General features: G+C 38.6%; 1 long non-coding RNA gene across 1 annotated transcript; it reads right to left on the reverse strand.

Annotated features, from left to right (window-relative positions):
• Positions 1-1,125: 1,125 nt before the first annotated feature.
• On the reverse strand, positions 1,126-25,250 carry LOC109189107. The gene is made up of 4 exons (XR_002055539.1): positions 25,153-25,250; positions 23,449-23,454; positions 3,913-3,916; positions 1,126-1,136 (listed from the first exon to the last, which is right to left on the reverse strand). It is a non-coding gene; the product is annotated as an uncharacterized LOC109189107 (long non-coding RNA).
• Positions 25,251-25,544: the final 294 nt, after the last annotated feature.

The raw sequence follows: 25,544 nt of genomic DNA on the forward strand, positions 1-25,544 counted from the left end.
TCACTGGGTTTGACCACCCTGTTGGCACAGTAATGGGACCGTAGGTGCACCCTCCGCCTCACGTGCGGCCGGACTACGGGGATTATGACATGAGCAGAAGTTAGTATCACTACTCCGACATTGTGGCTAAGTCTGTGCCCTTATGGGCGGATTGGTGTGCACATAATGCTACATGTGGGTTCGTTTGTGCACTTCCTCTTAATTGTGGGTGCACATAGCTGCGTATGCCTAGGGCAGTGTGTGCCCCGCAGCGGTTCGGGTGATGCCCATTAGGTGTTCAAACCCAGTAGGGCAAGACATGCACATCACTGTTTTCGCTTGCAACCGCGCACAGTGCCATTGCATTTAATGTGATGCCTGAGTGTATGCATAAACAATCCATTACCATTCCACACCCCCCAATTTAAGTTGCATACAAAATCATGTGTACATATTCATAGATTGCACTTACTATTGTTGTATTCTGTTGCCATCTTTCCTACCGTCGGATATCACTTAGTCCGCTGCTTTAGATGCTTCTCGCTGCACTTGGCCGGCCGGAATTCTCAAAGAGTTGTCGGAGAGTTTTCTGGAGCAGTGTTGTTGTGCCGTGATTTGTAGACAAATTAGAGTCCTTGAGCGTTGCATCTCCTACATTATTGGGATGATATGAATTTAATATTAATTATCAATTGTTTGGTGTTGAAAATTACCCTAATATCCTTTTTAATTATTTCTATTAATTGTCTCCTTATTAATGTTTAATCAATCTAACCCATTGATTAGATGAGATTCAAAGGCCTGGATTAGTTCTTACGTTCCTACCTTAAGATGGTTCTCACCTGAAGCTCACCCTATATATATATATATATATATATATATATATATATATATATATATATATATATATATATATATATATATATTGAATCCGGTGCGCACCCCCTACTCAGCCGAGCCCGTGAGCACACTCCCTGATCGTTGATTTTGAGATATTAACGGTGCTGATGATGTGGTATTTTAAACCACGTAGGCGCTTAGTATTAGATTGGTAGGGGTGTTTTTGTATTTTGTATTTGTCATTAATATTACATCTCACTTATTTCGTCGGTTATTTTGGGTTTAAGGCAGTCATAATAGGTATTTAGGTTTTCTCTCTCCCCTTGCTCTGGCACGCAACGTTCTCGAATCATCCGTCTTCTCCGAATCCGTTCGTCGTCCATTCGCTTCTCACGTTTTCCCGGCGGTGTTCATGGCTGGTTCCAGCAGGTGGCAGTCCAAGCGACTTCGTGGTATATCTTCCGCTTCCAGTTCAGGTATTTTTTGAATCGATTTCTTGTACCCTTTTTTCTTCTTTTTGTTGTTTGTTTCGTGGGTTTTTTCCGGCGGTTTGTGGGTTAGATAGTGTTCAGTAGGGAGTTTGGGGTGGGATTTCGTTTGTTGTCTTGTTCGTCTGGGTAGTTCTATTTTTGTTTTTTTTTTTTTTGGGTTTTCACAGAGGTGGTGGTCGTGCATTCGGTTGGGTTTGGGTTGGGGGAGGCGGTGCGGGTGTGGTTGTGAGGGGTGTACGATTTATTGGTTAGGGTTTCATTTTTTTTTTTTTTTTTTGGATATGGGTGTTCTGGTGGTGTTGGAGTTTTTCTTAACATAATGGTTTTTTTCTTTGTGGTTGTTTGTTATTATTATGATTTTTGTCTTGTGGTTTTTGGGGGTTCAGTGTGTGTATAATTTGTGTTGATTATTTGTGTTGTATATTATTTTTAGGGTTTTTGTTTTGTATTTTTTCGCGGGTTAGAGGGTGGCCTGGTTTGGAATGTGCGTTGTAAGGTGTTACCGTGTGCGTAATAGGGAATGTTGCAGTTAGTAAATGTTCTTGTTGTTGTTATTTTTTTTTTTTTTTTGTGAAAACTGTTTGAATTTTGGTGGTGTTTTTTTTTTTTTTTTGTGCTTTTTGGCAGGATACCGTGTTGTCTTGGTTTGGTTGATGCGTAGTAGGCTGTGGCGTTAGTAGTAAAGGGTCGGTTTAATTTTATGTGCAATATAATAATTTGTAGAATTGAAGTCAAAGTATATGCGAATTTGTTGATTATTTGTGTTGTTTATTATTTTTACGGTTTTTGTTTGGTTTGTGCGTAGTAGGTTGTCACCGTGTGCAGGTTAGTGTAGATTTGTTGTTGTTAATTGGCATTGCTGGTCTTAAATGACTAATTATATGCATGTTTGTACTGATAGTGGGAAAGAGTTGAGACTTCCGGTACGGTTAATGTGGAAGTGGCTTGAGCCGGTCATCTTATTTACATCGCATAGGTGAAGTTCAATTAAAGTTATAAAGTTGAATTACACAAAAAAAAAAAAAAAAAAAGTTCAATTTATATATAGACATTTTCATTCATAAAAGTCAATTGTCAAAAAATAGTTTAAATTTAATCCTAATTTTTGAAAGTTTGTGGGGCTTAGAATGTTTGGTTGCTTGGTCTGTGCGTAGTGGTGCCTCACTATGTGCATGTTGCATTAATCTGGACTTGGCATTACAGGTTTATTATTTTAAAATTGCATGGTATGTGCGTTCTTGTTTTAGTGTGTGCACAATATTATGTTATGTTAGCAGGTTATGGGGCTTAGAATGTTTGGTTACCTGGTCTGTGCGTAGTGGTGCCTCACTTTGTGCGTGTTGCATTAATCTGGACTTGGCATTAAATGTTTATTTTTTATTTTCTTATGTTGGTTGTTTAGAATATAGGAGATTTTTTCTTTTTCAAATCAGAGTTGTAGGTTTGGCATCAATGGTTTTGCAGGCTTGGGAGAGTTTCAGTAGAATGTGTAGCTTTGAAATCCTTTGATCATGTCGAGGGGGTAAATCTTGGGTTTACCGTGATTCACCAATTCAGTAATGTGTGTGTGTACTCCATATTTCTTTATTGCATGTTTCTTTAACTTAATCCATTTACTTACTTAGGTGAAGTATTATAATTCAAGGAGGTGGAGGTCTCAAATTCCTTATTTCTCATTGACTTCATTGTATGCTAAGGATGAAATTGGGAAATCATTGAGATTAAGTTGTCAGCCAAGATATGATTTTGTTGGGGAGTCGTTGCACATATTTATTTATGCATGTTCGTAATGTAATCCTTCAGCGTAATATATACATTTAACTCTAGCCTCTATCTACTTTGTTTACTTGTTATCTTCCTTTAGTTTAATTGTTCTTCGGACTCTTTCAGCATAACGCACACATCTAACACCGTGAATGCACACACACGGTCATTACACTCCTTTCCTCAGTGAAATGCACATTCTGTTAACCGCCATGCACACACTGATATGTTCGGACAGATTAATAATAGCTAATGAATGTGGTTTAATAGGCCTATGCACACACCCCATGCCAGGCACGCACACACCTACGCAACTAAACCAAAATTAAAATACAATCAAAATTTGCACACGCCAAACGTCATAAACGCTCTCACCGGCGCACCATAAATCAAAATTAAAATTACTAATGAACTTAATGGCGACGTGAACTTTTAGACTTTTCACACGCTCACCTACATAAGTGCAACCACCATCGCATCACAAAAAAAAAAAAAAAAAAAAAAAAAAAAAAAAAAAAAAACATGACGAAATTTACACACGTCATCCCACACAAATGTACACACCATCTGCACATATGACGAAAAGTTTCATTACCAAAAATTTGCACATATCATACTACACAAATGCACACACCACCCTATAGTGGTGTACCCAGAGTTATTAATTGTTACACTTGATACATTAGTGACTTCCCAGCCCTAGAGTGTTTTGCACACGCCCATATGAAGTAACGCACCAATCCCTAAGCTTTGCACACGCCGGAGTACATATTCGCATACCTCCGTAAGTTCATCTCCGGTGTCCAAAAAAAAAAAAAAAAAAAAAAACTACACGTACTACTCTTACAATCTTCTTCTTTAAAATCAACCCATATACATAAATTCACACACACATATAAACTATTTTCGTAAAATTACCAAAAAAAAAAAAAAACTCAACCATACGATTTGCACACGCGATACTACATACACGCACATACCGTCGTACATAATCAATTAAAAATATCAGCTCTCAATACAAATTATCACTAGTTATTACCTTTAATATTCTACCTAATATTATGCTCAAGATTACAATTTAATACTAACCAAAAATAAACTCAATACTAGAATTACTTTTTAATCCTTATGTTTTAAAAATGTCCATAATTAGTTTAAAAGAATCTTTCAATCTCAACCTATTAGGACTATATTATTCATATCAGACTAGGACTCTATTATTTGTGTTAGACTAAGATTCTATCTAGTATCTATATATTCGCTCTCTGTACTCTCAGACATTATTATTGAATACAACACAATTATATTCTCATCTGGTATCAGTTAGCTAGGGTTCCTATTGCCAAACAAACAAAAAAAAGGTCAACAAAAAACACCCACAAGCAAACAAAAGAAGTTTATTTGCAAAAGGTGGTTGCAACATGTCAACAAAAAAAAAACCCATTCTCCATCATCACGTCAACAACAAAAACAATTAGCAACAGAATTGATGGCAGAATTGAAACCTAGCTGGCGGCAACGTGCTTATGGACACAACCGGGACAGTCGTCATCGACATCAGCAACATAGCATACGTGATTTTAATGAACCATGTCAAATTTGTAATGGTTTCGGTTACACAGGAGCCAATTTTTTTTGGCGTTATGATGATCCCTGTCAAATTTGTAAACGTTTTGGTCACACGGGAGCCAATTGTTTTTGGCGCTATGATGATCCTTATCAAATTTGTAAACATTTTGGTCACACGGGAGCCAACTATTTTTGGCGTTATTCAGGGGCTCTGGGTTTTCAGGCTAATGTGGCCGTCTCTGGTGATAATGGTGATTCCAACGGTCCTCATCAGTGGTTCCCTGACACTGGTGCTACAAATCATGCTACGCCTGATCCTTCTTTGATGACTTCTGCGACAAGTTATGATGGCCTGGAGACTCTGCGAGTCGGCAGTGGTACAGGTTTGCCTATTGTTAATGTTGGTTCCGCTTCGTTAGCTACTGATTCTAGGTCTTTTAAGTTACATAATATTTTACATATCCCTGGTCTCTCTTCTTCTCTATTATCTGTCCAGCGTTTTGCAAAGGACAATAATGTGTTCTTTGAGTTTCACCCCCTTTGTTTCTATGTGAAGGACATTTTGACCAGGAATGTTCTTTTTAAGGGACATGCATCTGGGGGTCTTTACACATGGTCTGCGTCCTCCTCAGCTCCTGCTGCGTTTGTTGCTGCGCGATCCTCTTACGTTTGGCACATGCGGTTGGGGCATCCTCATTCTCGAGTCCTACGTAAGATTTTAGCGTCTTTGTCTATTGATACATCTAATTCTAGTGATCTTCCTAATGTCTATTCTTCTTGTCAATTGGGAAAATCCTATCGTTTTTCTTTGACTCGTGTCGAAACTACTAGTATGCATCCTTTGGAATTAATTTATTCAGATATTTGGGGCCCGGTGCCATTACTTTCTGCGTCTGGCTATAAATATTTTGTGTTGTTTGTGGATGATTACACTCGTTATATATGGTATTATCCTATGCGTGCTAAATCTGACTTGTATGCTATATTTGATAAGTTTCGGTCACTCGTTGAACGTTCTTTTTCTCGCAAGATTATTTCCTTTCACTCTGATTTAGGGGGAGAATATAAAAAGTTTGGTTCCACTCTAGCTTCCCTGGGTATTCGTCACAGGCAGTCCTGTGCGTATACTCACGAGCAGAATGGTCGAGTGGAACGCAGACATCGTCATGTTGTTGCGAAAGGGCTGTCTTTAATGGCTCAAGCCTCTGTTCCGTCTCGTTTTTGAGACTATGCTTTTGAAACTGCTGTATATCTAATTAATAAGATGCCTACTCGTATTCTGTCTGATGAGTCCCCTCACTTCCGTTTGCATCGATCTCCCCCGTCCTACTCTTACTTGCGAGTGTTTGGTTGTTTGTGCTTTCCTGTCCTCCGTCATTATAATCGCAATAAACTCCAGTTTCGTTCATCTCCCTGTGTTTTTCTAGGCTATCCCCCGTCTTATCGTGGCTATCGTTGTCTGGACACTAACACTAACAAGGTTTTTATCTGTCGCCACGTGCGATTCGATGAGGCTGTGTTTCCTTTTGTTTCTCCTATTGCCTCACAGGTTTCTAAGCCACGTTCCGGACCGTGGGCCACTGCACCGATTGTGACGAGCCGAGAGAATGATGTCTCAGCCACCTTTGTTGATGGCGTTCGGCAGATTGACGAGCCAGTGTTGGCTTCTGGCCATGGTGACGGTGATGGTCACGAGCAGTCCGCATTAAGTGAGCGGACTGTCTCGGACCAGCAGGTTGAGCAGCGCGGCAGACCGCGCGGACGTCCTTGGCGAGTCACTTCGCCTCCTCGGTCGCATGGCATGAACACTCGTAGCTCGGGTCCGCATCAACATGTTGCCTTAACCACTATTTCTACCCTGGTTCCTGAGCCTACATGTTACTCTCAGGCGGTCAAGTTTCCTGAGTGGCGTGATGCAATGGACGCGGAGTTCAATGCCTTGGTCCATAATCATACATGGCGTCTTGTTCCATCTCAACCAGGTATGAATGTTGTTGGTTGCAAGTGGGTTTTCAAGACAAAACGAAAGACTGATGGTTCAATAGAACGTCATAAAGCTCGGTTGGTGGCCAAGGGTTTTAATTAGGTTGCTGGAGAGAACTTTTCTTGAGACATTTAGTCTTGTGGTTAAGCCTACTACGATACGTCTTCTCTTGTCTTTAGCTGTATCGCGTGGGTGGTCTATTCGCCAGTTGGATATTCACAACTCCTTTTTAAATGGCGAGCTAGCTGAGACTGTTTACATGCGCCAGCCACCTGGTTATGAGGATCAGTCATTACCTGATCATGTGTGTTTGCTTAAGAAATCTCTCTACGGTCTCAAACAGGCTCCGCGTGCATTGTTCACAAGGTTACATGATTTTCTAGTCTCTGTGGGCTTTGCGCCTTCAAAGACGGATGTGTCTCTTTTTATCTATTCTCGTGACAATGTTCGTCTTTATTTCTTGGTGTATGTTGATGACATTTTGATTATGGGGTCTGACTCAGACTGGGTTACTGCTCTTATTGATAAATTAGCACTTGAGTTTAAAGTTCGTGATATGGGTGTGCCTTCTTTCTTTTTGGGAATTGAAACTGTCCCATTATCTGGTGGTATGCTTTTATCTCAACAACGGTACATGAAAGATATTCTCAAACGTGCTGGCATGGTGGATTGTAAGCCAGTGGTCACGCCTGTCTCTACCGCGAAGCCCACCGACGACGTTGCCATTGCCTATGCCGATCCAACAGAATACAGAAGTCTTGTTGGTGCTCTCCAATATCTTACGGTAACTCATCCTGATCTGTCTTATGCTGTTAATCTCTTGTGTCAACATATGCATGCTCCCACTACTACGGACTGGGCCTCTCTAAAAAGAGTCCTGCGATATGTCAAAGGCACCCTGCATCTTGGTCTGTGTATTTCTCGGTCTGCATCAATGGATATTCATGCCTATTCTGACTCAGATTGGGCTGGCGACCCGAATGATCGCAAGTCTACTAGTGGTTTTGCTGTGTTCTTGGGCAGTAATCTTATATCTTGGGTTTGTCGGAAGCAACGGACAGTAGCACGTTCTTCAACTGAAGCAGAATACAAGGGCCTGGCTGATGTATCTGCTGAGGTTACATGGCTTGTTTCTCTGTTACACGAGATCGGCATCCCACCTGCGTCTCCTCCTTGACTATGGTGTGATAATAAAATGAATCAATGGATATCATGAGATCTCATGATCTCATATATCATAGGGCTTGCACTGGATTCGAAGCCTATATATATATATATATATATATATATATATATATATATATATATATATATATATATATATATATATATATATATATATATATATATATATATATATATATATAGGCTTCGAATCCAGTGCAAGCCCTTGAAGAATACATAAGTATAGTCTTAGCAACACTAGCTTTTAAACATGAGAGATAGAAGTATCATTTGACTCATCGAATGACACACTCAATCATACCGACCAATGCACGACTAATCAATAGAATCAATTCAAAGAGACAATGATACACTACAAGAGTAACCATCAAGGAGAGGTAATCAATAAACAATCATCAAAAGGTCACATAAAGATATACTCATTAGCAAAGAGATAAAAGAAACACAATCAATAACCAAGTTCCAACCTTTACACCACTCCAACCTTATAACAGTTCCAACCTGTACCTCCATGCCACCCTGTTCAACCAGTCCAACCTTATACCTCCGTGGAAACTAAGCTCCTCCGCCTGCTTTTAACATTCATAATGTAACATATCCGCCAGCTTTTATATACATAATATAACATATCTGCCCGCTTTCATTCTTTTGAGCAAAGCTCATCACCGTCAATCTCATAGTAATCATAATCATATAGTCATCGACATAGATAATCAAGGCTCAACAATAGTCCAATCAAGGAATAATCATGATTAAGTACAACGATTGTACAAGCTCACAATGATATATTCAATCGAAGGAATTCAAGAAGAACACGAAGAAAACATTCTAAGGTATTGCCACAATAACGAAAGACTTCCAAATCAAAAGACCACCACGATTGGTAAACACAAGTCACCAATCCTCATCAAGAATAGGCAAGATCATTACGAGGAAATCACATACTAGTACCAACGAACAACATAGCTAGCATGCAATTCATCAAGATAATCATAAAGGCTCATACGAACATCATAGACTTCAGATCAATCCAACGAATCACAAAGTTGGATTAAAAACACGATTCAAGATTCACAAATCCTACCAAGGATAGTTAAGACATCGTTCTAGACTTACGAAACATCCACGAGGACACACAAGTGCACAATGGATCAACAAAACGGAGGCCAAAAATCAATGTACCAGTGGGCGGTTTGGTGGGGTGGCAAACCACCCGCCCAACACCCGGCCATGTACCGGCTGGTGGTATCACGGGTGGTCAACCACCCGTTGGACCCCCCGCCACCAATCCACCTTGTACCAACGGGTGGACTGGTGGGTGGCAAACTGTCCGCAGGTACCGAACAGAGAGGAGAAAATCCCACTTCGGGAAAATTGCTAGAATGCTCAAGTTCAAGTCCAAACACCTCAAAACTCACATCAACAATTAGAAGGGACTTGAATACATATAATAACTCAATAAATAGCATTAAACAACCCTAGATACAAGCTCTACAAAGCATATACACAAGAATATGCATAGAATCACTCAAGAGCATCAATAAATCATAATAGCAAGTGTAAATAGATTTTGTAAGACATGTGTTACCTTCTTAGCCTATTCTACACTTCCCAACTCCTAGAATCCTTCTTGAAGGCCCTCTTCCAAGTGATCTTCATTACACAAACCAAAACCCAACAACACAAGAAAACTTAGATAAAGAAGGTGAAAAACTAAAAAATAAGACCATAGAAGCCTAGAACTTACCCTTCCTAAGCTTGCAGATGGTGAAAGGTGGAAGCTTGATGGTCTTCTAGGTAGAGGAAGATGAAGAACTCTTTGGTAGCATGGGAGGGTTTAGGGTGGCTTGGAGAGTAAGCTAGAATGTAGAGAGATAAGTTTTTCTTTGGCTAAGTGTGGAAGACTAGGGTGATTGTCTAGGTAATGTCTTGGGTTATAAGTTAGGACTTGTGAAAAGACCAAAAGGACCTTTCCTTCCCACAAACAAGTTAGGAGAATTTCTTTTAATGAAAGGCTTGAGTACAAGGAATAAAGCACAAGGTCTAATCCATTGACCACATCTAGGCTAAGGGTCCGTTTACTAACAGAAAACTGTTCTCTGTTTTTTGTTTTCTAATTTTTCAGTTTTCATTCTCTATTTTCCATTCTCTGTTTTCTGTTTAGAAAACTTGTTTACTAATAGAAAACTATTCTCTGTTTTCTGTTTTCTAATTTTTCAAATTTCACCTAAATTTTAGGTTAGATAATATTAATATTTTTTGAGCTAATATTTAAAATATTTTTTTTGGATATATTCATTTGAGTGACATGTATATGAATATATAACTTTTACTTTAAATTCTAATATATGTGAGATTTCAATATTCGATATCTGGACCGAACTTGTATTAGGATGTAACATAATTAAAAATATTCGAACTAATAATCTATTGAGTTCAATCAAAATCTAAAACATTATTTATAGTTTAATTCTTAATTTTAATAATGTAAATAATGTCTAACTTTAAAGTGTAAGCAAATAAATTATGTTTAAATAAGTAAAATAAGTAGAAAAGATAGAAGATAGTGATAAGTAAAATAGGATGATAATGAATGTAATCGTAGTAATGTGGTTATAGTGACATATAACTAAATAGATGATAGATGATTCCGTTTTCCATTTCGAAAACAGTTTTTAAGTGTGTTCCAGTTTTTTAGAAATTTCCAGAAATTGTTTTCAGTTTTCAAAATGGAAAACTGTGTTAGTAAACATGTTAGCTGTTTTCTATTTTCCAATTTAAGAAATTTTCAGAAATTTTCAGTTAGTAAACGGCCCTTAAGGGATTTGGTCAAACTAGGTCCCTTAATTATGTTCAATAGGAATTATGAAGGAATTTGTAATAAAGCAAAATAAGAATTAATCGTGTAATTGATTTCGACTTAAAAGAATAAATTTTCTGGGTGTCGCATTTTGGCTGCAATTTTGTACAACACGTTGCATAACGCTATAGGTAGTAAGTCTTTCATAGTTATTCTTTTCCTCACTGAATTATCATTTTCTCTCTAATTCTCTCTTTTCAATCAAAGGCTTGTAAAGTAAGAAGATAACACGGATTTCTTGCATTAAAAAACTCGCTGTTGACTGCATCCATGATTTTAGTTCAAGTGTCGCCATCTTCAGCTCCCATAGGCATTTGACTTTCAATTCACACACCCCTTTCTACTCAGTCCTCACCACTTCACCAGACCCATCTCCAGTCTTCCCTTTTCCTTTCTGTAATTCTGTCCAAACGTTTTGAAAGCCCCACTCCCTGCTTCAATTCTAAGATCTTAAGTTCTTAACGAGTTGCTGGTCTTACCTTGCTAAAAAAAGAAAGAAAGAACGATCCTATTCCAGTTTCCTGTTTCCAGGTAAAAGTGTTCCTCACGCCAGCTATGCGAAGCTTTTGGCTTTGAAATTTGCAGAATTTGTGTTTCTTTTGCTGATATTTAGTGTGTATTGTGGAGTTAGTTTATACGAAGTTCAACATTTTCTGGGATGGGTATGTTCGGGAATTGCAATGGTATCTGAAAGTCTGAGTCTTGGAAACTGGATTGATGAGAAATATTGAATTGATTTTGTTTGAAGATGATGGGTTTTTATGCTAATTTTTGGAGTGTTTTAGGAATTGGGTTATTGTTTCTGCTGTTAGTTGATTTCTCTCACTCGGAACTTACTGATTATGGAGGGCTTGACTTTGAACCTAGGGCTAGAAATTCCATCACCTATAGCTATGAAAGAATTGAGGAGGTGAAGAAGCAATGTGCCTTTGTTTTATCGTCTGCTTCTGAATTGAAGCCTGATGATAATAGAATGCTTAGCATAAAGCAAGACCTGACCTTCCTGAATGGGGATTGGTGGCAAGAATCGAATGGGGCCCCACTAATGCCATTTGATGATAGGGATTCAAAGAGTTCACCCGATCCTCGATATCCGATGAACTTAGTTTCCTTCTGGATTACTGATGTTGATCGTGATCGTCGGTCAAAGAAATTTGTCAGTGTGAGTGGATTCCTACAAATGGGTATCACTGTGGAGGCATTGTTTCTGGAAAAACCATATGAGAGAAACCCTCATTTTGACATATGGCCTGATCATTCTCAGCTTTCTGTCTCCTTTGAAGGAATATACACCGAGTCTAAGGAGAACAATGGGGAAAGAGTGTTGTGTTTGTTGGGGAATACAATGCTGCCTTCTCATCAGCAGGACTCTAGTGATCCGTGGGAGTGGGTAAAGGAATCTGGTTATACTAATCAACCGCCTCTTGTTCAAGATGATCAAATTCTGCTTGTGCTTCGTTATCCTATGACAAGTACAGTGACAAGCAGAGCCATACGAGGCAGCATGAAAAGCTTAAATGCGAGGTCAAACCTCAAGTACTTTGATGAAGTTCATCTCTCTTCTTGGCTTGGAACTTCTTCAAACTACAACTTTGGCTCTGAAAAGCTTGTGTCCCAAGCTTGTGATCCATACCCGTATGAAGATAGCTTCCTGAGCAGTGACATTGATATCTATAAAGGTCTTGATTTTTGTATTATTCTTCAAAGATTCACTCACCAAGAACCCTTAACCGTTGTGCCTAACTGGAAATGCAATGGCACTAACGATTATTGCAGTAAGCTGGGCCCATTCATGTCCAGTGGAGAGATAAAGGCTACAAATGGGAGCTTTAAGGATGTCAAGATTGTTCTTCAGGATGTCCGGTGTGAGAAAATGCCTACCAAAGGAAATGAAGGTTCTATTAGGGTCTCTTCGGTAGTTAGAGCAGTGCCTCCGTATGAAAAGCAATACACTGCTGCACACAGGACTGGGCTTAATAACATGACTCTTTTTGCTGAGGGTATCTGGAAATCCTCCAGTGGGCAGCTTTGTATGGTTGGTTGTTGTGACAATGTTCATACAGAAGGCAATAGCTGTGATTCTCGTATCTGCTTGTACGTCCCGCTCTCATTTTCCATCAAGCAACGGAGCATAATTGTTGGCACAATTTCAAGCATTGATGCAAGCAGTAAGTCTTACTTCCCTTTATCATTTGAGAAACTTGTCCGGCCTTCAGAGTTGTGGGATCAGTATACTGATTCTCACGCATACTACAAGTACTCCAAGTCTAAGGCAGCTGTTGCAGTTCTCGAGAAAAATGAGCCAACATCCCTCGGGTCTATGTTTAAGAAAGCACTATTAACATTCCCAAAATTGGAAGATGCGGATTCTTTTCTTGTTAGTCTTTCTCTTCTTTCTGAAGACCTCATTATTCAGTTACCAGCAGTTTCTGATCCTGTTTCTCAAAGAAGTGAAATTTCAATGGAAATTGTCTCTCTTGGTCCCCTGTTTGTTCACTATGGGTCTGCCAAAAATGGTTCAGCAACTGAAAAGGACACTTCTTACCATTCCCGGGCTGAATTTTCTCAAAAGCAGCTTCTCTTAAATGTTTCTGCTCAACTCAGTGTTACTGGAAGACTATACAGTAACTTTTCTGCACTTTTCCTAGAGGGCCTTTATGATGAACTTGTCGGAAAGATGTATCTAATTGGTTGCAGGGATGTTCGAGCATCATGGAAAATCCTACATGAAAGCATGGACCTTGAAGCCGGATTGGATTGCTTGATTGAAGTTGTTATTTCATATCCCCCTACAACATCTCGTTGGTTAGTTAATCCTAGTGCTAAGATCTCCATTTCTAGCCAAAGAACTGAGGATGATCCACTCTATTTTAGTTCTGTTTCCTTCCAAACATTCCCCATTATGTACAGAAAGCAACGTGAAGATATTCTTTCACGCAAAAGCATGGAAGGGATCCTTCGCATTGTAACACTTTCACTGGCAATTGTTTTCATTTTAAGCCAGTTGTTTTACATAAGAGACAATCTGGAGCTGGTTCCATACATATCCCTCGTCATGCTTGGTTTCCAAGCTCTTGGATATAGCCTACCGCTAATCACAGGTGCTGAGGCTCTCTTCAAGAAGATGGGTACTGGAGCCAATGAAATCCCATCTTATGGTCTTGTTAACAGTCAGTGGATTCGAGTGATTGATTATACGGTGAAGATTCTTGTACTGGCTGCATTTTTGATAACTTTGAGGCTCTGCCAGAAAGTATGGAAATCACGGGTCAGGTTGCTGACAAGGGAACCACACCATGTTCTTCCAAGTGATAAGCGGGTCTTCATCATGACTTTGATCATACATGGTGTTGGATATATAATTGTCCTTATTACCCATGCATCGTCTGATGTGACCCAGAAACCACTTCGAGCTGAACGTTATGTGGATTCAACCGGACATCTACAGACACTGCGAGGATGGGAAACTGAGCTGGAGGAGTACTCGGGTCTCATCCAAGATTTCTTTCTGCTTCCTCAAATTATTGGCAACTTCATTTGGCAGATAAATTGCAAGCCACTGAGAAATCTATATTACATTGGGATAACATCACTTAGACTTCTCCCTCACCTGTATGATTACATCAGATCTCCAGTTTCCAATCCTTATTTCTCAGAGGAATACGAGTTTGTGAACCCTCGCCTCGACTTTTACACCAAGTTTGGTGACATCGCGATCCCAGTAGTAATGGTTCTTCTAACAGCTATAGTCTACATTCAGCAGCGGTGGAGTTATGAGAAGATAAGCCGGACTCTTCAACTAGGCTCAATCAGGCTTCTACCGCAACCATCCAGAGCATACGAGAGGCTGCCTTCTGCATCATTTGAAGCTGAACTTTCATCTGCTGTCAGTAAAGATCATGATCCCGAATAATTAGGCTTTACTTCTCCCTAGAACTTGAGAAACTTTATGGTTTCAAGTGTACTGCTCTTCTCTGTTTCAAAACCTTTCATCTCGGATAACATTTACTTACTAGATTCTTCACTTGTTTCATGTCTGCCATTCACAACTCTGCTGACTACAGAACAGATTAAATTTCAAACAGTGCTTGCACTCTTGTGTTTGTACCCCTAAATGTTAAACCTAGTATACTTCTTCTGTGGTTTCTTTTGAGTGAGTGACGAGGGAAACCCGCAGCCACTACGCGTGAGTGTGCATGGACTGAACTCCACCTTATGACTTTGTCGGCAAATGACCATAAAGAGGTAAACCGACTCAAACCAAGAAGATCGATATGCAGAATGCCATATTGGTGCAATCTGCTTTACAGTGCTCTAAGTGTTGAGGACAACTATGAGGATGAGAACAAAGAAACAGATCCTTTGCAAACCTTGGGAGGTCCAATGACGAGAGCAAGGGCGAAGATATTTCATGAAGCTTTAAATGACCTTATTAAAGGAGTAAGTGAAGCTAATTAAGAATATGAAGATGGAGTTGAAGGTGGTCAATCTAATTCAGGCATAATTTGAAGAATAAAGATCGAGTGGAGGTTCATACCTTATAAATCGACACTTGGAGTTTTTTTTGTTGCAAATAAAAGTTTAAGATTATTTTAGACCGTCCCTATGCTATTTAATTTGTAAAGTCCATATTAGGCTTATTAGAATTTAGTTTTTTTTATAAAAACTATTTGACTTAGTTATCCTAGTCTTGTGGCTAGTTGCATCTTTTAAGCTAGTATAACACTAGAATAGCTCATTTTGAACTTAAAAAGCCATTGATGTAGGGGCTTGCTAAAATGTATAAATAGTCTTGCTATTAATTTGTTTGACAGACAACTTTGATAGTAGTAAATTCAAGAATATTGCTGTGGCAATTTCTTTTCCTTGAATTATTGAGGAGTATTTTGACTTATCTTGAAATTTATCTCCTAAGTGGCATCAACTCTTATTTCCATCCTTAAAGTGGCGAGCCTTCACACCACCACCTTCCTTCCTTTGCTTCCATCGCCCAACCATCTTTCTTTCTTGACCGGAGCCCACAACAGTAAGGTTTCTGCACATGATATTTGGAACAACATTCTGGGATCTTGAAACATGAAACACAATCTATTTTATGCAATGGGTTCTATGTGGTATTGCCCAAGCCCACTTCCTCAAATTGTCTTAACCTCGTTTTAATGATCATCACTCCTTAGGCATGCAATATTTAATATGAGCTAGTTTAGTTGTTGCAGTGAGGGACTCAGAACTCCATAATGTGGATCATGCATTTTTATATGGTCTGACTATGATGCTACTGACCACTGAATACTCAGCAAGTCCATTTAAGAGACGATACAGAACTACAGGCTTTACAATTTTCTCAGATATATATATATATATATATATATATATATATATATATATATATATATATATATATTTTTTTTTTTTGGTGCACACCACTCTTATCATGTGAACTTGTGGAATAACATGGTGCATTGATACTTTTGATCCGGTGGCTCCTAATTTCATCTCATCTCCTATGCAGTGAACCGCGCAACAGGCTGCCCCGGGGCACTACCGTAAAAACAATATCCCTACATTTGAATTAAGGGTTTTTGACTGAAATGGGAAGTGGAAATGTTTGTGGGCAAGAATGGGAAGTCTATTTTTTTGACAAGATAGGAAAAACGAGTTTGGGAAACGCGGTTGTGGTCAAAACCGCATTTCCCAAACTCGTGTGGGTCACATTTCTACTCTACGGACAACGTATATTATACGACAGCCGCATTTCCCAAATGCGGTTGTCGTTAGACATAGCCGCGTTTGAGAATTGCGGCTCTCGTATATCATACGATAGCTGCGGCTATGGTATTTCTTTATCGCCGGCGTCAAAAACGCGTTTGGGAAATGCGTTTTTCGAAACGCATTTCCCAAACGCAAATTTGTCCTTGGCGGGCTGGATATTATTCTAATGTTTTGCTACATCCCTTTTTTCAGGACACATAATATTTTTTCAAATTTTGCGACTCTAATGTGCGTGTAGTTCTCCGAAAGTCTTCATTTTCATATTCATACTTTTTTTGAACTTGAGTAGAGTAGACTAGAGTTTTGATTGAAATTTATGTGTGTATTAAACTACACATTACAAAATTTAATTTGAGGACACAATACATAACAAGAATTTTAAGGGCGTTTGTAGTATGTAACTGCAACATAATATATGCATCTAATTTGTGATTTTTTAGAAAGTCGTAAAAAACAAAGCATGAAATTTTGTATATGCACGTTTCATGATATAGTATTTAATTAAAAATTTATGCGTAATGTTAATAAATAAATTGTCGATTACATGGCATATATAAATCATATAATACATGATTACAATTTGCATAGTTTGAAATATAAAATTTCATAGCTTTTGACAGACTGATATTACACATTAAATAATATTTTGCATAAATAAACAAATATTCGTTACAAATTTCACAAAGGCAAACCCATGTGGGAGCATATTACTTGTTAGCTTACAAAATCTGGGCGACGCCACGAATGAATAATATCCCATTCGGGCTTTGAATTGGAGTATGTCTGCGGAATTGTAAGGCTGCTGTCCCCGACGAATAAATAATCTCCCTTTTGGATTTCGAATTGAAGGAGTATGTCGGCGGAACTGTCAGGCTGCTGTTCCGACAAAAGAACTACCCCTCGTTGTCATTGAAACTTTTATTGAGGTGCATTTTGTCAACGTAACAACAACCTAGCAATGTAAAGTGAGATTTATAGAAAAAAATTAAGAAGTGGTTGTATTAAAAATTTAGGATAATTTGGTCGAAACTCACCGCAAATCCAACAATTCCGTGCATAACAAGAGCAATCGATTGTGATTGTAATCACAAGCACTTGCTCTAACCTCAAACCCAACCAATAGAAGGATAGCAATGGCGGAAGAAACCTTTCCCTTCCAAATCGCTCGAAACTCTCATCTCTCGGGTTTATACGCATTTCCGAGATTTAATTACATGACATTCAACATTATCCTCCGTTGTATCAGAGTGTGATAAAATTTCAAAAATTTTGAGAAATTTCCAAACAAAAAATAGAAATTTACTATGAAATTGAGAAAAATACAACATGTAATTCAACATGATTAAATATCTTGTTTCAATTCACGAATGCAAACGGAACAATTTATAGTCCCAGATGTATAATACATCCAAAAAATTAAAGTTGTACATAGACTAAAAATCACATGGAGTGTCAGCCCTGAGATGCCCTGAGATGACAACCGTTGTCATCTCAAGGCTAACAGCCCATGTGTGCTGTCAACCCTATGGGCTGTCGCGTAGATGACAGCCCATTTGGGCTGGCGCCGAGATGACAGCCCATTTGGGTTGTCATTTCGATGGCAGCCCCAGCCCATGTGGGTGTCATAATGAGATGTTATCTCATTATGACAACCCATGTGGGTTGATTCATGCATGGGTTTTTAACTGTGTAGTGTGTTGAGTTTTTAGAATTGTGGCTTATACAAGGTGGGCTGTAAAAGTTTGCAATTTTAAACCGAAGTTAATTAAAGGTTAGTGTATTTTAACATTTTTTATTTTGTAAAGTTTTTTTTGATAGTTTGTATTGCGTTTTTTTATCATAGTTATACTTGATATGTATATTTTTTTGTAGGAATTACCATAAGGAAAATGGCAGGTATGAATTTCACATCTTTATAATGATTGAAGTATAAATTATTTCGATTTAATTTTATATGAAATTATTTTTATTGTAATTATAATTTTATTATGTATGAGATTTTATTTTCTATAGGTAACTAGGTGGTTGTGTTGATATGTCGTCATCCCGAACATGAAGGTCATAGAGATGATGTGGATTTCAACATTGCTCCCTAAAATGTCGTGCTCGTCTCTGCAACATGTTCGTTCGAACAGTTAGTGTTCGAGATAAAGAATTGTCTTCAAATTAGAGACAATGTTGGTGAGATATTGTTATGGGGAAAATTTCAGCCAAATCAATCTCTGGGTGATGTAGTTTATCCATTTCCAATAACCGATAATCACACGTGGTCATATTTTTTGGGGGCTATGTCCACGTTTGGGGCGCTAGTGGTTTTTGTGAAACTTCAACTGCCTTTCCATTCAACATTGAATCTGAACATTGTTCAAGGGGGTACTAGCGTTGACCGCACGCTAATTAGAACATGTGAAACACGAAGGCGTAGTGTTGATCGGTCACGACAAAGCACGCAAGCAGAGCACATACAGATAGTACCAATGGATCATCTTATTTGTGACGCAAATAGTGCCATTTTAGACGAAGAAACAAACACAAGTGGGGATGAATGTTTGTTTCCTTCCGATGATGATGACGACCCTGATTATGAGCCCGTTGAAGAGGTTGAATCGTCCGCCAACACGTCCATACATGATACGGGAGCTCGTCGGCAAGCACATGATCCAGATTGGTACAATGATTATACAACATACGGGAATGCTTTTCAAACTGCAAGTTCGTCCATTGGAGTTGGAATGGTGTTCGTCAGCTACCGACAGTTAAAGAATATGGTGACACAACACAATCTTGACCAACATACGCAGTTTAAAACGGCGACCAAGAAGAGCAAATATTGGAAGGCTACCTGTTTATATCCCCAACAGTGTGCATGGATGATAAGTGCTGCGCAGATTCCAGATTCCGATGGATGGAGAGTTAAAAAGTTTCATAATATCCACGGATGCCATGTGGATTATACGGAGGGCGAAGATGACTACAACCTTACCAGTAAAGTGATTTCGGAACTAATTTTGCAAATAATTGCAAATGATTCGCGATACAAAATTAAATACGTCATCGAAGATGTCAAGGCAAAATGGGGTATTCGTGTTGATTACAAGAAGGCTTGGTACGCAGAGGTCATCGGGTTGGAGACGCTGTATGGAAAGTGGGATGAGTCCTACAACATATTGCCACAAACGTTAATGGCCATACAGCAAACAAATCCAGATTCTGTTGTTGATACTGTGTACACGAAAATGGGAATCCCGAATGAGTTCCGATTTAAGTATGTGTTTTGGGCATTCAAACCTGCAATTGAAGGGTTTAAATACTGTTTTACGGTCGATGGGACGCATTTGTACGGAAAGTACAAAGGACACCTTCTATTAGCAGTAGCTATAAATGCCAACAAAGAAATACATCCAGTTGCATACTCAATTGTTGACGCTAAAACAGGAGATAGTTGGAGTTGGTTCCTGAGATTGGTGGCTCAAAATGTTTTTGGCGATTTGCAACACATTTGTATTATCTCGGATAGGCATGGTGGCATCGACCATGCATTTCGGGAAGTACCTGAACTGGCCGAGCCGCGGGTCCAGCGTCGATACTGCCTCCGACATTTGTGGCCAAATTTGATGACCAAGTTTAAGAACAAGGAATTAAAAAATTTGTTTTGGCAGGCCGGTTGTGCTATGGATGTTCGGGGGTTTGAGGCTGTAATGAATATAATTCGAGGAAGTGATGAGGCGGCATATAATTACTTGATGGCAATCCCTGCCCGGTTTTGGGCCCTAAGTCACGATGGGGGATTTAGACATGGATTGATGACGACCAACAGCTCGGAATCTTTCAACAACAGTCTAAAGCGTTGTCGTCTTCTGCCCGTCTCGTCTATAGTGAAGCTAACGTATGAAAAAGCTGCTTTAATGTTCGCCGAGAGGCGTACAGCTAGACTGGTAATGCAACAAGGGGGGTTGCAATGGCCACATAATATTCTCGATGAGATGTTGCGATATGAACCTAATCCAAGATTCAAATAAGATGGAGTATTGTCCCAAGAATACTCTCAATGCAAAGATAGAGATGGATCAAAATACCTTAAACCTCACAAGAAACCCTTTGTCTCGAATCCTCAAAGACTTGGAAGAATCCCATTGTAGCTTCAAGTACCTCGATGATGCAATCTTCAATCAACTAGAGTCGGATCTAGTTTCCTTCGATTCAAGAACGAGTCCACGAACCTAAATCTAAGGTTGAAGAAAGTAAGATTGATTCGAGTCCACGAATCAATTTGCTAGTCGAGTCCACGACTAGCCACTAATTGAGTCCACAATTAGCCATAAGGTTTCTTACACAAGTGTAAAGAAAAACTTAAGAATTTTATTGAATTAAAGCCTCCCCAAAACTGATATGGATGTGCCCTATTTATAGGTATAGGGCAGCATTGTAATCCTAAATACAATGGGAATAAGAGTCCTAAGCCTAATCTTGAAAGCAAGTAAATATAGATCTATTAGAAAGGGATTTAAGGAATCCTTTCTAAATACAAACTAGTGTTTTCTATTTAATGCCAAACAATGAAAAATAATGATGACTAAAAATAATAATGCTTATTTGGGCCTAATTTAATCTCCAAAATCAGCACTTAAACAATTATAAAAAAGCCTTGAATTCTTCTTCATCTTTTGCAAATGGGTTTGACTTGGATTTCCACCATCTTTGAATATCACCAATGAAGAGTTGTCTTAATCGTTTGGACTTGGGCCTTGTGATTGGCCCAATTGGTACTCTTGATGGATCTTCATTATGTTGGGCCGCATCATCCTCCCCTTCTTGAAAATGATTCGACCTCAAATCTTGTAAGCATTGTCTTCGATCCATGATATCACTTGAAATGGACCACTATAATACTTTCCTCTATCGAATGGAATTATTATTGGTCCTTCTTGTTTCTTCCACCAATGATTCTTTAAGGATGTAGTTATGGGCCTTGTGATGAGCCCACTATAGACCCTTATTGGATTCCATGTGTACTGGTTCTTATTATTCTCCCCTTCTTGAAAAGGATTCGTCCTCGAATCCAAATCTTCAATGAAAGACAAATTAGCAAGCTCACTTTGTGTTTTATCACCCTCATGAAACTTTTTCTTGGGATGCTTGACACGAGTAGCTCCAATTATCATCCTACAATCAACAAGTAAGGGAATTAAGTCTAATGACACAGCATGAAATTTAAACATTTTTAATGGTAATAGTTCAACAAAATGAGACATATTAAATTTAGCCATCTTGTTTGAATTATCAACAAGTACAAGATCTTTCCGCTTAGAGCTTAAGGCTAAACCAAACACAAAATCCATGGAAATATCAAGTAATGATTTAGATGCATTGTGGTGGTAAGTAGCACAATTATGAACATAAGATTCTACATCTTTTTTCTTCTTTGGCCAATGAAAATATCCATGCAAAACATCATCACTCTTTGGAAAATCAAATTGTCCCTTATGTGAATCAATAATTAAACCATTGCTCAAATCCAAGCAAAAAGTGCCAATCCCATTGACTTTGAACGAAAACCCCTTGAGCAAGTAGTATTTCACATAAGAAGTTTTCAAATGTGCCTTATAACTTCCCAGTGATTCCTTATCTCTGTCAAATAAAGTTTTAGTAAAATCAAAATTAAGGAATCTCGGATGTATGGATGCAAAAAAATTTCTAACACATCTAGCAAGTAGGTCATTAATAGAAACATGGCAAACAAATCTAGAGAATTTCAATGCATGCTTTTGAAATAAAAGTGAGTAAATAGTTAATCCCCTTCTTTTCTCTTGCTTAATATCCTTTGTAGTTACCAAGAGAGGTTGCACTTTGACACCTTGGGCTGGTCCTTTCCACTGTATCACTAATTGTGGTCCATTTGTTTGGCTACAAACTGAGTTAGAAGATTGGAGTGGTGATTGCAATTCTAAACACGGAGGTTCCACTTTTCTCTCTTTGATTTCTTCCTTTGATGCTGGTTTGAGAGCTTGCATCAATGTCAATTGAATTTCTTCTACTTGTTTAGGATACAAACGAGGCAAGACATATGTAACTCCATTCATGTGAAACACATAAGTGTTCCTCATTCCATCATAACTTATTTTTCTGTCAAATTGCCATGGTCTACCTAACAAGATATGAGCAGCCTGCATTGGGATATTATCACACAAGATTTCATCAGAGTAACTATTAATAGATAAAGGAATAAGAGTCTGTTTGGTTACTCTAACTTCTCCTGCATCAGTTAACCATTGCAAACAATAAGGATTTGGATGATTAAGCAAATGTAACTGAAGAAATTTAACCATAGTTGCACTAGCCACATTTGTGCAACTTCTAGAATCTATTACCATAGCACACACATTCTCTCTAATTGACCCTTTAGCACAAAATATATTTTCTCTTTGAGATTGATCTTCTTTTAAAAGGTGAACATTCAAAACCTCCTTAACATCAACAGTATGACTAGACTCACTATCAACATATTTAGAATCAGAATCTAAAGGTATGAATGGTTCTCTCTCAACATGTTCATTGGGGGTTTCAAAATGGTCACAAACCTCATCCTCAGATTTATATTCAAGACAAGAAGTAAAATTTTCAGATTGTGTTGTTATCTTAACTACCCTCTTGTTAGGGCAATCACGAGCTATGTGGCCTCTCCCATTACATCTATAACAAATCAATTCTCTATCACGTTGAAGCTTCACTGCCTCACTTACCTTTTCTTTACCTTTGTCTCGTGAATCATCTCTTGGAAGAGGACGTTCATCACGCCTTTGAGAGGTGGAACAAGTGTTGTTCCATTTTGATGCACCATTGTTGGCCTTGTACATTTTCATCTCTTTGATTTTTGCCTCAGATGCACGTGCAGCATAAAAGGCATCATAAAGGGTGTCATACCTCTGAATACTCATTCCACATTGAATTTCTAAGTTCAATCCATGTATGAAACGAGCAATAGATTTTGCCTCTTCTTCATGTACGTTTCCCTGTTCAAGCAAAATATTTATAGTTTGGTGGTACTCATCAACTGACATTGTTCCTTGCATGGTTCCCTGCAATTTTCTTTCAAGATCATAGAAAAAAGATTTAGGACGAAAGGTTAGGCGCATATCTTCCCTCACTTGAACCCAGGATTCATAGGGAATAAAATTCGCAACTCTCTCTCTATTTCTTTTTCGCCACCAAGATACTGCATACCCCTTAAAAGATTTAGCAACTAGCCTAATTTTTATAAGATCAGAATAGTGCTTTAAATAAAAAAGAGTTTCAATAGCATTCTCCCATTCTATGTATTCGGTAGGTCCTTTCTCACCGGTGAAGTTAGAAATTTCATGTTTAATGTTTCCTAACTCCGTATTACGCTGTTGGATTCTTAGACATCAAGGATCCACTCTTCCTACTGGTGGCAGGTGTCACTCATCATTGTGTGGTGGTTGCACTTGCTGTGAGCGTTGCTCCAAATTATTCATTCGTTTGAGTAACCCGTCTATTTTTTGTTCTAATTTCTGCGGCAAGTTTGGAACTTGTTGAGCCATCTGTAAAGGAGAAAAAATATCTAAAAACAAGAAGATGTGTGAGTAGTCACGTTAGTGAAACCAAAAGTTGGCTCGCTCCCTCACTATTCTCAGCTCGCAAGTAAGAGGTGGATTATATGGCTTTCGGGGGTGCACTACACACTCTTACAAACACACACTCCACTCGTGTATCGCTCAAGGTGGCAGATACTCTCACAAGCCTTTTTCCAAAAAGGAAAATTCTAGTCCGGTATTCCAGTTGATATGGATTCTGTTGTGTGTGTCTCATATAAGGATTAGGAATATGAGTTTGTCTCATATAAGGAATAGGAGTGAAAGGGAGATTATATGCTTATAAATATAATCAATGTATCTCATCACCTAGTACACCATCACAAATAATAAGAGAATACTTTCACTCCCGTGGATGTAGGCACATTGCCGAACCACGTAAATCTTGTCTTCTTTATCCTTTACTACCATTATTATTTTTCTTGTTCTTATTAATATCAACAAATTGGTATCAGAGCATTGCTTAGATGGTCCGTTCAAGTACAAAATTTGAGGTATCAAAGTTTGATGGTACAGGGAATTTTGGGTTATGGCAATCTAGGGTAAAAGATTTGTTGGCACAACAAGGCCTTCTGAAAACCTTGAAGGCGGAAAAGCCAGCTGATCTGGAAGAGGCTGATTGGAAGGAGTTGAAGAAGCAGGAAGCTACGGACGTGGTACATGCTGATGAATCTGATTATAGTGAAGGTGATGTTCTAGCAGTTTCATCGAGTAAGTTATCAGATGCTTGGATTCTAGACTCAGGATGCTCTTATCATATTACACCTAACAGGGAGTGGTTCACGACCTATAAGTCAGGTACTTTCGGTTCTGTTTTTCTGGGTGATGATAGATGTCATAATATCATAGGTATTGGTGATGTTAACATCCAGATGTATGATGGTATTGCCAGAACTTTGCATGATGTCAGACATATACCGGGATTAACTAAGAACCTGATTTCTCTTGCCAGTTTGCATGCTAATGGTTTTATTCATAAGTCTGAGAGTGATAAGGAAACCATTAAAATTAGTAAGGGTGCTTTAACTGTGATGAAAGGGAAAAGGACCACAGGGAACATTTATAGGTTGTTGGGTAGTACTGTTGTAGGTGGAGCACATTCTGTTGAGTCTAGTGATGATACTACTAGGTTGTGGCATTTACGTTTGGGTCACCTTGGTGAACGTGGTCTGTTTGATTTGCACAAAAGGAATTTGTTAAAAGGAGTTAAATGTTGTAAGCTAGATTTCTGTGAGTTCTGTGTCCTTGGGAAACAGACTAGAGTCAGTTTTTCTACTGGGCAGCATAAAACTAAAGGGATTCTGGATTATGTGCATTCTGATGTTTGGGGACCTACCAGGGAACCTTCAATGGGTGGCTCTCGATATTATGTTACATTTACTGACGATTTTTCTAGGAAAGTCTGGATGTATTTCTTGAAACATAAATCTGAAGTGTTTGAGAAATTTAAGTTGTGGAAAGCCGAGGTTGAGAACTAGACTGGAAGAAAA

Source organism: Ipomoea nil, unplaced genomic scaffold, assembly GCF_001879475.1.
Source record: "Ipomoea nil cultivar Tokyo-kokei standard unplaced genomic scaffold, Asagao_1.1 scaffold0202, whole genome shotgun sequence".
Taxonomy (NCBI): domain Eukaryota; kingdom Viridiplantae; phylum Streptophyta; class Magnoliopsida; order Solanales; family Convolvulaceae; genus Ipomoea; species Ipomoea nil.